Source organism: Zalophus californianus, chromosome 5 (assembly GCF_009762305.2).
Source record: "Zalophus californianus isolate mZalCal1 chromosome 5, mZalCal1.pri.v2, whole genome shotgun sequence".
Classification (NCBI taxonomy): Eukaryota; Metazoa; Chordata; class Mammalia; order Carnivora; family Otariidae; genus Zalophus; species Zalophus californianus.
Window position 1 is genome coordinate 123,839,834 of NC_045599.1, and position 9,405 is coordinate 123,849,238.

A 9,405-nucleotide genomic window follows, 5' to 3' on the forward strand; every position below is an offset into this window, starting at 1 on the left:
CCAAGAGATTCTTGTGCTGAGCTGCTGAGTCATTCCCCGGGCCTCTCTGCCTCATCTGTACATTGGGGACATAAGCAATGAAGCTTGTATCACTATGAAAGTATGATCTCATTGGTATATTTTGAAAAAAAAATGTTTAAAAATGCATAGATCATTTGTGAAAGACACATTCTCCTGAGAGATAGGGGTAGAGTTAATGCACAGTCCCATATTCTGAATGATGCATTGAAAGATGTGGTATGGTATTATCATGATCACCTCCAAATTAATTCCAAGTTCATGACGTTTATTATCTATACTACTGCATGTAACCCCATGCACCTGACTTCACCTATCTTCAGATAGTCCTGGTTCCGTCACTGGCTTGCTGTGGGATTTAGGGGAAGTTACTTACCCTCTCTGAGCATGGCTTTCCTTGTCTGTCAAATGGAGAAGGAGAAGTAGGCTAATCTCTGGGGCCTCCAGCTCTCCCATTCAAGATGAGTTGGCTGTCGTGTGCTGATGGCCTGCTCCACTCACTCTCTTGTAAGAGTCTCTATCCAGCTAGAAGCAAGAACTTACAGGAATTTTCCATACAATTGGGAGAAGGGAGAGGCTCTGAGCTGTGGTGTGTGTGGGGGGGAGGTGTATCCAGGTGACAGAGAAGAGGGACGGGAGGACTTGGGAAAGACTGAACACTGAAGCTTGAATGCTCAGGTTCCCATGCTGGAGAGAAAGCCTTGTTGGGTGAAAACAAGACACAGTTCCAGCACAGGCCCCTGCTGTGATCTGCAGAGGGGTGAGGTGCGCAAAGAACATTGGAAGGCCCGTTCTTAGATGTGCCCTGAGGCCCAGGGAGACTGTGGGATCTGTGTCCCCGGCTGGAACCCTAAGCCATCAGTAGATTCACAGCAAAAACATCCCAACAAGTGCAAGAAGATTCTACAAATAAGAGTATTTGGATTTAAAATGTTGAATAACCGGGGCTCCTGGGTGGCTCAGTCGTTAAGCATCTGGCTTTGGCTCAGGTCATCATCTCAGGGTCCTGGGATCGAGCACCATGTCGGGCTCCCTGCTCAGCCGGAGCCTGCTTCTCCCTCTCCTCCCAGCTTGTGCTCTCTCTCGCTATCTCTGTCACTATGTGTCTCTCTCGCGCTCAAATAAATAAAATCTTTAAATAAAATAAAATGTTAAATAACCAAAGGAAGACACCTGTGTATGAGGTATGACCTCATTTCTACGTATGATAAAGGAGATATTTACAAAAGCACAGATTGTTTTGGAAATGTTAGCCCAAGACTTTAGGGCGTGGAACTGGTTGGGATGGAGAAGGTGAGGGTGGAAAGAGGCTTGCTTTTTATTGTAGTATGTTAGAGGGAAAAAAAAGTGTCACATGCAAGTTTAAATTTTCTAATAAAAGTACCAATTCATTCTAAACGTGTAGGTGAGGTACAACATGAATTGTGCGATGTGGGAGGTTTGTGAGCCGCTTCCCAAGCCACAAGTCATGGGAAGTCCTGGGTTGCCTCGAGCCCAAACATGCCCCAGAAGAGAATGTCACTTGATGAGAAAATTTGGGCTTCAGAGCCAGAAGCCTGGTTCCATCACCTGATGTGGGGCTGGACAGCTCTGAGCCTGCTTACCTCTGAGCCTGTTTCCTCTATAAAACATGAAAAGAACACCTGCTTTGTAGAGTGGGATGGAATCAGACAATGGAAGTGCTAGCTTTTATTACTATTTTGAAGCAGTAGGTGAAGGCACTATAGGTAATTCGCACCATCTGAGCATTATTCATCGTCTCAGCCTGGATCTGCCCCAACATAGAATCTAATCCAGACGGATTAATTTTGCGAACACTTGCATAGCGCTTGCTACCAGCCAGGCGCTCCTCTCAATACCACATAGGTTGTAACTCACTTTGTCCTTGGAGGAACCCCAGGAGGTGGGTACTGTGATTAGCACCCCCATCTCATAGGTGAGAAAATGGAGGCACAGCGAAGTCAGGGAATTTGCCCAGTTTCACAGAGGCAGCAAGGGTGAGGCCAGGATTCCAGTCCATGCACTGAGCTGAGGGCCTGCCCGAAACCCCCATGTGCCGCTGCCTCTGGGCAAACCCGAAAGGGATAGCCTGATGCTTTCAAAACAAGTGGCCTTCTCAGGGGAATGTGCTAGATATCCGAGTCAGGGATGCCCCCCTGCCCCTTCTTCCCGTCCTCAGGTCTGAGAGTTAAATAGGAACTCGTGGATTCACTGGCTTCCAGGTAGAAGCAGAAGACAAACTATGTGCGCCCCTCAGCCTCAGCAGCTGCCAAAAAGGCCTCCTAGGCCTCCCTGTACCCAAGCTCGGGCTCTGTGTTATCATACCTGTGTCTCTGCTGCCTCCAGGCAAACACACACTATTGAATTGCGCGGTGCTTACTGCCTTCAATGAGCATGTACTGGGTGCCCGGTATGTGCGTGGGACTTTCAGAGTCTACGGGAAAGCAGGCTAAATGACCAGCGCCTGCCCTCAGGAAGCCTAAGGAGTGCGATGAGAGGGCTCTCAGAAATGCACAGGAAAATATCACCCACAATAGGATAACAGATGGAAGGTGTTGAGTGAGTAGAGGTGCGGGATGTGATTCAGCCTGGGGCAGGCCAGTTTAACGTGGGGCGTGCCCATGGGAATGGCTATGAGAAGAGGATATCCCAAAGCCTGGACTTTCTTTGCATCATAAAACTCGTCCAACGGCCACATCCAGTCCTGAAGTTCAGTCTCTGGAAGTGTTAGGATACCCGAAAGTTTGCCTCCTGGAGGTTAAATTGGTGGCTATCCTATTGTGAATGATGGAGATCACTTCCTCCAGAAAGGCTTCCAGAGCCCCTTGAACCTGAGTTAGCCCCTTCTCTGTCCTCCCAGGTCACCCTGGGTGTGTCCCCAGCTTGGCCCTTGCACAAGTGTCACAAGGATCTACTTCAACCAGATCGGACAGGTTTCGGCTGAAGACTTCCTTGAGCTCCTGTGTTGTCAGCAGGCAGCTTTCCTCAAACGCATTTGGCTGTAGATTCTCATTTGAGAAATACCTGTTAACTAGAAGTCCAGGAAGCACCATTTAGAAGTGTCGGGCTAGCTGCAGAGGAGAGAGAAATCCCGGGACAAGGCTCTACCCTGGAGGTCTCAGATTTTAGTGGGGAAGACAAAAGCCTAAACAAGGAATTACAGTATAGTCTGCTCAGCGCTAGATTGCGAGTGTGTGCAGGGATGTGGGAACGGAAGGGCTCAGGGAGAAAAAGGCTCAGAGAAGGCTTCGAAGAGCCGCTGATACAGAGCGGAGTTTTCAAGGGTGAGTTGGCTTCCACTGGGATAAAGGGAAAGCGCACTCCAGGAAGAGGGCGTTCGGGCATAAAGGCATAGGATTAGGAATAACACCACTCTTTAGAAGGTGGCCACTATTTGTAGGAGAAGCATGAGGTTTTACTAGGAAAATGGCTGGAAATGAGCCTAGGAAAAAAGGGCAAATCAGGAAGAGGGCTGCATGTCAGACATTGTGTTTAAATATTATCTGGTGGTAGGTAATGAGAAGTCATTGAACCATGGAGTAAGGTCAACAGCAGCTTCCCACAGTGTAAGGACAATTATAGAGTGCCATGGAGGACTGACTGAGAAGTTGTAAACCTGGATACAAGTGACTGGTGGAAACTGCTGGAATGTCCAGGTGAGAGATGCTAAGGGATAAGCAAGAAATTGACAATGGGGAAGGAAAAGTATGAACCAATGAACAACTAATGAAGAGGCAAAATTGACTTACAGGTGGAGAAAGACAGATGAGTCAAAGATGACTCCCCATTTTCTGGCTTGGGTGACCAGGTGGCTGGTTGTATCACTGTCCGGAGAGAGAACTGGGCAGGGGAACAGAGTCCTGTGTGGAGGGAGAGAGAACAGATTCAGTTTGGGGCATGTTTATTTTTAGTTTTTTATGGAATCTTTAGGTAGAATTACAGGTCTGGAGTTTAGACTGGAAATGTGTATTTGGGAGCTGTCAACCTAAAAATAGTATCTCGAGCCACAGGAGTGGGCGCAATCACCCAGCAAAGTGAAAAGGAGCCAGACAAATGCAGAATCTTGGAGAACAAATGCCAAGTAGGCATGGAGGAGGGAGCCAGGAGGTCCCAGTGGAGGGATGCGGCAAAGCCTCATGGGAATTTGGCCTGCAAATCAGTACCTGTGTGTTGTTCCTGCTCCTACAGGAAGTACAGAAACCCATGTCAGAGCCGTGCTATGGTCAGAACTCAGGGTCCATGAGAGAAATCATGAACTCACCCAGACCATCTGCCTGCACCTTGCATCTCTCCCTCTTCCCGTCTTTGCTCCAGTCCTTCAAGTTTGTGCGCTGGTGGGCTGGCCCACCAAGGTCAACCTTCCTGCTAAGGTCAACCTTCCTGCTGCCTTCCCTGCTCTGCCTGTGTCTTTGTCTACTCTACCACACCAACATGGCTTCCGGTATCAACACAGAGCGGCTGGTCTCTTTGTTAAAGGTGCCTACACCTGCTCCTCCCTGCAGTTCCAGAGGACCAGACCCAGGATGCTCAGGAAAGACATCAGGGCTTGAGTCTGAGATCTAGAAGTCATCTTCACAGAAGCCGAAGCTGAGACCATGGATGAGATTATCACGGTAGAATTTGAAAAAGGAGAGGAGAGGGACAAAAAGAAATTTGAGCAATCCTCAGCTTTCAGGGGACTAAGAGAGAGGCCGGGCCAACAAGGGAGGCTATAAAGTAATATTCAAGAAGATTGAAAAAGCACCAAGCGAACAAACACAGTGATATGGAAACCATAGTTGGTGACTGGTAAATGAAGGAGGGGTGTTCATGGGGCTGAATACTTAGGAGATTACAGAAGGTGATTCGAGAACAGGCCAGTGGACTTGGCAACGCAGAAATCGGACCACCCGCTAAAGAGACATTTCCATCATGTGGTGGGGGCAGGGCACAGCCAGGTAAAGGAAATGGAGGCAAAAAGAAAGCTCTTTCCAGAGGAAACAAGTTTAACTAGTCAATGTAATTCATTGACTCCTTAAGCATCTGCTCTGTCCAAGCAAGGCACTAAGATAATCAAAATTAAAAAAATAAGTGTCAAAAGCTGCCCCAACACCAAGTCTAATCGAGAAGGTGAGCTACAAAGAACTGAAAATACAAGACATTGCACGGGGCACCTGGGTGGCTCAGATGGTTAAGCGTCTGCCTTCGGCTCAGGTCATGATCCCGGGGTCCAGGGATCGAGTCCCACATCGGGCTCCCTGCTCCTTGGGGAGCCTGCTTCTCCCTCTGCCCCCCCCGCCCCCCCCGGTCTCTCATGAATAAATAAATAAATTCTTGAAAAAAAAAAAAAACAAGACACTGCACGATTTATTTGCCATTTGCGACGCCAAGTCCTGTTCTCGTGCCACACTTCCGTCCATCTCTAATTTCCTCCAGTCCCACAGCTTCCGAGAACCTGTGACATAAACCCCGTGTACTAATGATGACTCCAAGATGTGCCCTAACTCCTGATCTGCCTCCCCCCCCAGTCTCCAGATCTGTCGTTCTCCCCTCTCCACACCCATGATTTTACCCCACGGATTCTAGAGCTGGGCTTGTGACCCATTTAGTATTGGTGCCAGAACATCTGAAGTCAAATTTGGGACCACTCTACTGAAAACGCTCACCTTAGCTTTCGGACTTGAGGGCAGTGGCTTAAATAAACTGTGCTTCCTGGAGACCTAGACATGACCCCTGGCTTAGCTCTAGAGAAGAGCATGGAGAGGCCTTGTATATATAACACCCATACCCCTGATTCACTTTCTGTTTCCACTCTTTGTTTTTTCTGTGACCTGTTTCTAAGTTATGCTCTTGCTGGAAGCACCGCTCCTGGGGGAAGCCTGTTCATCCTGTCTTTCCTGGCCATGGGCCTGGGGGAGGTTGAGGACCCAGAAGGGGTACCATGGGGGGGGGCTGTCCTGTGCACAGCAGGATGTCCAGCGGTACCCCTGGCCTTTGCCCCTAGATGCTAGGAGCATCTCTCTCCCCAGATGTGACAATCAGGAATGCCTCCAGACCTGGCCGATGTCCCCTGGTTGAGAACCACCACTCCTGGTTCTTCTGCTCCTACAAAGCCAGTCTGCAATTACAACAATTTTTCAGCCCAGGAGAGACGGCATCCCTGGGCCAGAGGGAGCCAGGGGGGTACAGCCCTCATCTTGGCTTGGTAACCCTCTCACCTACCAGCCACCTCGGTGTCTTTCCTTCAGGCAGCACTGAACTTTCCAGCTCCGACCTTCAGGTCCTGAGTTGATAATCCCATTACAACTAATCCTGTTTACGGCCACTCTTTGGCAGAACAGCCCTGTCCGGACCTTTCCTTGCCACCCACTGTTCTTGCTGCTCCATTGTTACCGGGGACTGTGGCCTGGCTGTGTATAAGCTTTCACTGATAGGGCTTATCCTGTTTATGGGGGGGGGGGTTGTTGCAGGGGGGCCTGAGCACATACTCCCACCCCTCCCTTCAGTAAATGACTCCCTTTGATCTGTAAGGCAACATAGTGCTTTGCAGAAGCTGGGCTTCCTCTAGCTGATGGTGGGGACATCCTGTCCCAGAAAACGCCCCGAAATAACACTTTCTGAATTTCAGAATATTTCCAGGTCTCTCTCTCTCTCTCTCTCTCTCTCTCTCTTTTTTTCCCCCAGGGTTATCTCTTTATGGCAAGTGAAGAAAGGGGCTGATTTTAGTTTTTGGAGCCCAAGGCAACACAAAGCTGAATGGTTTTCTGCAAGTCACCACCGGACAGGAGAGACAGGACTGATGACAATGTAAACATTTGGAATTAGGACAACGTACAAGATTAGGGCTGACCAGGTGAGGTCCCTTTGTGTTATTAATTTAAAATTTAAGTTATCTAACAAGGTGAAAAAGAGGTCATGGGTGGTGTTAGTCGCCTGAATAACAGGATGGTAGAAGCTAGTTCAATTATGCAGATGAATAATAAGTGGAATTTTACAACTTTCTTAGCTTTTAAGAAGCCGCCAGGTGAAGACAGATTCTCCATCTACACCAGTGGTTCTCAAAGTGGGGTCCCTAAATCCAGCAACATCGCAGGGGAACTTTTTAGAAATGTCAATTCTGAGGCCCCACCCCCCGATGCTGAATTGACTGACAGCTCTGGAGGCGGGGCCAGCAATGTGTGCGCTAAGTCCTCCCGGTAATTCCGAAGCATGGCTGAGCTTGAGAACTACCCATTTACCTGAATTACCCTCAAACTGCAGGGTGCGTAAGAATGACTCAGGAAACTGACTGAAATGCCAATTCCCAGACCCCATCCCTGATTTCCTTGGTCTAGGGTGGGCCTTGGAAGTGGGCCTTGTTAATGAGCATCCCCAGCATGATTTGGAGACAGGGGTCCAAGGCCCACGCTTAAGGAAGCACTGACCTATATACTCAGGAGCAGTAGAAATTTTCCAGAGTGCTCCAGTCCTATTCTGAAGGGACTCCCTTCAGAGCTAAGAATGAGCAGATATCACAATTCATCTGCCCCGCCCCCCCACGCAAGTCGTTCTGTGAAGCTGTCTGCTAGGATTACCTATTGTAGCAGGTGGTCCTTTTCAGGATTACTCCAATACTAGAAGGTAGACTGGCCCCATCAGTTCCTTTCACGCTGACATCTGAAGCACTGGGCTAACTCCTAACCTGGGTTGGGCTCACACCGCTGGCCTGGAAGCAAAAGCTTTTTATCCCATTACTAGTTCCTTGAACCACAATCCAAGACATGGCTAGGTTTTCCCAGGAGTTTCATTTTGCACAGCTGATGCATTCCAGTCATTGTTGGGATGCATTTCCTTCTCCTCTTTCCTTCCAGCCCCTGGACTACGCCATATGTGCATATACAGGCTCCTAGGATGAACATCCTCGAATCCTAACCTCTCTCCCAGAAGCTGGGCCTCCCACCAGTGCCCGGCTCTTCTCTCAGCAAAACCGCATTTGCCAAGACTACTCTCAACTGAATCCCAGCTCAGAGAGGCAGCTGCTGGGTCTCAGACATCAGCGTCCAGGTAAAGTATTGCTGTGATTTGTCTCCTGCCTTCCCGGCTTTGGTCTCCCACGTCCCTTTAGATTTCTTACCACCCCACTTTTCTGCCACTTCTCAGGGTATCTCAGGACTCTTGGCTCTCCACTAATGAAAAACGGTATCTCTCATATGGCTTAATGTGATCCGTTCTCAACAGACTCTTTTTTCAGTCAGTCTTTGGCACCCTACGGAGATGGTCATCCTTTGTCCCCACTCACTACAACCTCACTTGCCTCTATTTGGAGCCCCACGTCTTAATGGATGGGGTTCCTGTAGAGCCACTGTGTACAGTTGTGCAGTTTGTGCACTGCACAAAGACAGGGGGCAAGTATAGACTAAAATCCAGCTGACATTCTGTTCACCAAGATGAATGCCTGACACTGTGCTGTGGACATCTGGAAGACAGTGAGTGTACTGTTGTTGTTTTTTTAATGACAAATATTTATATAAATACATAATTACATAAAATTACCAGCTGAGACTAGATTAATGTGTTTTGCTGTCATCTCATTGTTTATGTGAAAATGAAGACTTTCTGAGTGCTTGAAAATATTTTATGGGAACTAGTTAACTCATAAAATTTTATTTCTTAGAGCAGTTTTAGGTTTACAGAAAAACTGAGCAGAAAGTATAGAGAGTTTCCAAGTACCCCTACCCACTCCCTCCCATGTCCCAACCAGTTTCCCCTATTATAATATCTTGCAATCACGTGGCCCCTGTGTCATAACTGATGAACTATACTGATAGATTATTACGAACTAAAGTCCATTGTTTATATTAGTGTTCATTCTGTGTTGTAGATCCTCCTGGTTTTGAGAAATGTAAAGTAACATGTATTCACCATTTTTGTATCCTATAGAATCTTTTCACCAAAAAAATTCCCCAAACACCCCTCCTCCCTCGCTCACTTCCCTTCCCCAGTCCTGGGAAACCACTGAGCTTTTTTTTTTTTTTTTCATAGTTTTGCATAAGGTACACTTTTATCTTTGTACAGAGGAATATCTATCTACCAGCCAAAACCACAGGGATGCTTCTGCCCAGAGTTGCATCATATTTAAAACTTAGCCACAGCCTTGCATCTAAGATCAAACCCCTTTCAAGATCTTTCCCTGGGTCGTTTCAGTGTATCTCATCTCCCTCGTGTCTCCTACTCTAGTGCCTCCTTTTTCTGATCAGCATTACCTTGTGCTACCCTTTTCCCCATTCATTCCTCCCTCCCCTTCAGTGCTGTCCAAAGTAACTTTCTGCAGTGATGAAAATGTTCTACATCTGTACACATCAATACAGTAACCGTAGATTCATGTGGCTATCGAGTACTTGAGATGTGGCTAGTGTGATGGAGGACCTG

The 9,405-nt window shown here is 47.9% G+C and overlaps 1 long non-coding RNA gene across 1 annotated transcript in view; it reads left to right on the top strand.

The window, feature by feature from the left end:
• LOC113928723 overlaps nucleotides 1–8,269 on the top strand; it is a 98,143-nt gene extending 89,874 nt beyond the window's left edge. Inside the window, exons 2-4 of the long non-coding RNA XR_003521943.1 lie at nucleotides 6,682–6,850; nucleotides 7,848–8,040; nucleotides 8,137–8,269. This is a non-coding gene — a long non-coding RNA (uncharacterized LOC113928723). The remainder of the gene's footprint in view (nucleotides 1–6,681; nucleotides 6,851–7,847; nucleotides 8,041–8,136) is intronic.
• The last annotated feature ends 1,136 nt before the right edge of the window (nucleotides 8,270–9,405 follow it).